The 4579-nt window shown below is 43.2% G+C and overlaps 1 pseudogene across 1 annotated transcript; it reads right to left on the reverse strand.

Moving 5' to 3' along the window:
* LOC147925390 (uncharacterized) lies at positions 1-3535 on the reverse strand (annotated as a pseudogene). The gene is made up of 2 exons (XR_015585016.1): positions 1085-3535; positions 1-726 (listed from the first exon to the last, which is right to left on the reverse strand). The product of XR_015585016.1 is annotated as an uncharacterized LOC147925390 (transcript).
* Between the last annotated feature and the right edge of the window lie 1044 nt (positions 3536-4579).

A 4579-nucleotide genomic window follows, 5' to 3' on the forward strand; every position in this document is an offset into this window, starting at 1 on the left:
TTAAGATGAGTTTGGTACAAAGTTAAGAGACCTCATAAGTGCCTCTTTTGCTGCCTTATCGGCTTTTACATTTTCCTCTCGTTTAACAAAGATAAAGTCGCAAAAGTCGAAACAAAGAGAAAGCAAAAGGATGTTGTGTTGAATCCCACAGAGCTCCTTCAATTGGAGATCCAAATTGAGTGCTTTGATCAGCAAATGCGAATCTGAAGCAAAAGAAACGTTTCTAAAGCCAAAGTCGAGAGCTTGGGTTCGTGTTGTAGAGCCATAGCCTCTGCCATAAGAGGGGATCATACATTTCCTGCTGTAGCCATGCCCTGCCTCTCCGATCGGGAGAGTTGCTGTTCGAAGACCCATCCAAATCCAGCAAGTCTTGATTCCTCATTCCACGCAGCGTCTGAGAAACACCATAATGTGTCGGTTGTGAAACAGTGGATCTGTGAGGAAGGTTTTGTCGGATTACTTCTCGCGGCTGGGATCTGAGCAGAGGTCCATTCTTTAGCTTGGAGAATAGATCTGGAAACTGCATCACAACTTGACAGGCAGGTATGTTTGAACAACTTCTTATTTCTGGTGGTCCACAAGGTCCACAAGATCCAAGGGGAAAGCGAGCCGTGAATTGGTCCGATTGGTGGGAGGCTCAGAAGCTTGTTCGAGGCCTCGATCCCCATCTGGCAACTTATAATACTAGAAGGATTAAGGGGGGGACTTGAAGGGCCGCATCCCAAACTTGTTTTGCATAAGAGCAATGAAACAAGAGATGCAATATCGATTCCTCTTCCCCACAATGGGGACATCAAGCTTGCGAATTCATACCTTGATGCTGTAAGTTTTTCCCCACCGGTAGAGCCTCCATCATAGCTTTCCACAAATTGAAATAATTTTTGGGGCACATTGTAGGTTCCATATTTCCTTGATCCAATTAAAGCTTTGCGGGCTGGGGGATTGCCTCGGATCAATGTCCATCTTTTGTGCCGCATGATAAACCGGTTTTGCACTATAAGCTCCATCTTTGGTTGCTAACCAGATATATTTATCCTTTGCACCCATCCTGCTTGGTCGTAGACCAAGGATTTCCTGTTCATACTGGAGTAGGATTTCTTGGATCATTTCTCTATTCCAATCTTTGGAGTCCGGGCAAATAAGATCTTTAACTAACAAATGTTGGGCTGTTTCTGATGGTGGGCCGACTGGAGACAATGGAGATTCAAGGGAGATCCACAGAGCTGACTAAACCATCGTATCCTCTCCCGATCTAATGGCTATTCCGAGTTGTGTTTTTACAATATCACGGCCTAAGCAAATACCCCGCCACCCATGGGAAGCAGTGGTAGACACTGAGTAGTCTAGAAAAGAAGCAGTGTTGCAATATTTACCCAGCAAAACTCTTGCCAGAAGAGAGGATGGCTTAGTAAGTATTCGCCAACTGACTTTTGCAAGTAGAGCATGGTTAAAACATGTAATATCTTTAAAACCTAACCCACCATCTCTCTTTGTTTTTTTCATCTTTGACCAGGCAAATCCAAGACATTTTCTTCTTCTCTGCGGAGGAATCCCACCAAAATCGAGTCAGAGCCGACTGATTTCTCTTGCATAAGGAGCCTGGAAGTATGAAGCAGGACATGGTATACGTCGGCATAGCAGCCAAGACTGATTTGAGCATGGTGGTTTTGCCAGCTGTAGACAGGAATCTTGATGAATAACTTCTAGCTTTTTGGTTTATTTGATGTATGATCTGGTTAAAAAGGTCTCGCTTCTTCCTGCCAAACATCTCAGGGAGACTTAGGTACTTACCTAGCCCTCCTACTCTTTGGATACCCAGTATTCGTTGAGCCTCAACTTTAATGTGTTCTTCGGTTTTTGAGGAGAAAGTTATTGCAGATTTTGATTTACTAATCATCTGACCAGAGGCTTCTTCATATTTCTTCAGAATTTTCATCAAGGTTTGGCAAATTTTGGAATCTGATTGGCAAAAGAACATTGTATCATCAGCAAACAGTAAGTGATTGATCCGAGGGCTACCTTGAGAGACCCGTAAGCCAAGTAATCTCCCATCTTGTTGTGCTCTATTGCATAGGCCTGCCAACACTTCGGTGCAAATGATGAACAGGTATGGAGATAGGGGATCTCCCTGTCTTATGCCTCTACAAGGTAAAACTGATCCCTGTGAGGATCCATTGAGTAGAAAAGCATATGATACCGTAGTAACACATTTCATGATCCACGTTATCCATGTTTGGTGAAATCCCATTTTCTCCAAAACTAATTCTATAAACTCCAATTCTATGCGATCATAGGCTTTGCTTATGTTTGTTTTGACGGCCATGAAACACCTCTTTGTTGCTCCTGATGTTTTGAGAAAATGCAGGGCTTCGTGGGTGATTAAGACGTTATCGGTGATAGCTCGCTTAGGAACAAAGGCGGATTGGATTTCTGAGATAATGCCTTGTAGCACCGGTTGTAACCTCCTAGATAGGAGTTTTGATATGATCTTGTAGAACACCCTGCAGAAGGCAATAGGTCTGTATTCTGCCATCGTTTGTGGACTTTGAACCTTAGGTATCAGTCTGATGTGGGTTTCATTGATGCTTTGTTGCAGGGTCGCAGAGGAGAAGAAAAATTGGATCTCCAGGATAATATTTGGTCCCACCGTCCCCCAAATGTATTGAAAGAAGTTGACAGAGAAACCGTCAGGCCCTGGTTCCTTATCTGCGTGAATGGAGAAGCAAGCTTTCTCAATTTTATCTGGGGTTGGTAAAGCAACCAACTTCTGGTTTTTCTCTTCTGTTATGCAGGGAGAGATTGATTCATCTACAATCGCCGCCTTTCTCCCTGGTGGGAGGTAAAGAGATCTGAGAAATACTCCGAGATCACTTTGAGGATTGCTTCCTCCTCAAAGGTATGATTTCCATCTTTATCCTCAATGAATGAAAACTTGTTGAGAGTGGTTCTACCTCTGGTAATAGAGTGAAAGTAACTGGTGTTTTTGTCTCCTAGTGCTAACCAAAGCTGTCTGCTCCTTTGTTTCCAAAATTCCTCTTCTACCTTGAACGCCAAGAGAAATTTGTTGTTAATGGAGGATATCAGCGTCTGGTCAGGATCTAGGTTTGTCATAGCAGCTTCGAGTTGAGATTTTAGCTCCTCAATTTGTTCTTTGTTGTTCTGGTATTTGTTTTTTGTCCATTCTATGATTTTTGAGCGATACCGAATGATTTTTTCTTCCACCCTCTCCTCTTCATTAGAAGTCCATGCTTCCTAGATTAGGATTTTAACTTCCACGATATCCTTCAGTCGTCTATCGTATCTGAAGACCCATTTCTTTTTCTTTTTTTGTGAGATCCAGATGAGTGAGCAATGGTCTATGGTCTGAGCCCTCAAAGTTTAGGTACTCGCACCGGCGAAAAGGGTACACCTCAGCCCAAGCAAAGTTTGACATGGCCCTTTCCAGTCTACAGTGGATTAGGTGGTCGCCTCTTTTTCCTCTCCAAGAGAAGAAATTTCCATAGTGTCGCACATCAAACAAGTCGCATTCTGCCATAAAGGTACATATATCCACAAATGAGCCTTTGTATCTTAGGGGACCTCCTTGTTTTTTTGAGGCATCAATTATATCGTTGAAATCTCCCGTCAGATATCAGGGATCAACCCTATTCACTCTAATATCGGTTAGCTTTTCCTATATGACTTTACGCTTTGACCTCTCAGGTTCACCATACAGGAAAGTAGCGAAGAAGGACTTACCTTCCGCCTTGATTTTTGTATCGATAAAGTTTTGACAACTTGATAGCACAGAGAGTGCTTACCAGGATAATGGAGCCACTCCAACTTTTTTTGCACCGTGTCATCAGGGTTCTTGGTTTCCATGAGGAATATAATTTCTGGAGATTCCTTTGTGTGGATCTCCCAGAGACGCTAGACTGTTATGGGATTCCCCAACCCACAACAGTTCCAGCTCAACAGTTTTAAGGAAGAGAAGGAGGTGGATCTTGAAAATCCACCTTCTTTTTAACCATTGCAGGGATCATGTTCCTTATCGGTATTGATGCACCAGAAGATTGCTGAATATTCTTTCCGGATGGAAGATTGTTTTGAACGGCTTGGGATTTGTTAAGGGATCCAGTGGATTCACCTCTAGAGGAGCCTCCTTTGGTTAATGTGTCCTTTCTTTTAGGTGGGCTCTGTATCATACACTTATTTCTTTTACTGGATTTTGCACCGTTTAGACAAAGAGGGCTCCTGTTAACCGGTTTTGGTAGGGGGGGACGCCCTCTTCTCTTTTTTTGAGGAGCGATATTGTCTTGCTAGATGATTGCAGGGTGAGTCAGTAGGTTCTGATTTTTCTTTGTGTTTACCAGGTGGGGACTAGTAATCTCTTCCCGGTGTGATTGATTGGCTAAAATAGCCGCCTCTACAATTCGATTTGCTGTCTTAGCAGTTAACCCCTTTGACTCTCCTTGAATGACTCTGCATTTTCTAGTTGCACTTTCAATAGGATCTGGACAGCTTATATATTGCACTGTGACTTCACGAAGCTCCTCCAACACTGCTTCTGTTGCAGGGATCAGAGGTGGGAGAGGAGGTG

This window comes from Camelina sativa, chromosome 16, assembly GCF_030686135.1.
Source record: "Camelina sativa cultivar CO46 ecotype springtype chromosome 16, ASM3068613v1".
In the NCBI taxonomy this organism is placed as follows: domain Eukaryota; kingdom Viridiplantae; phylum Streptophyta; class Magnoliopsida; order Brassicales; family Brassicaceae; genus Camelina; species Camelina sativa.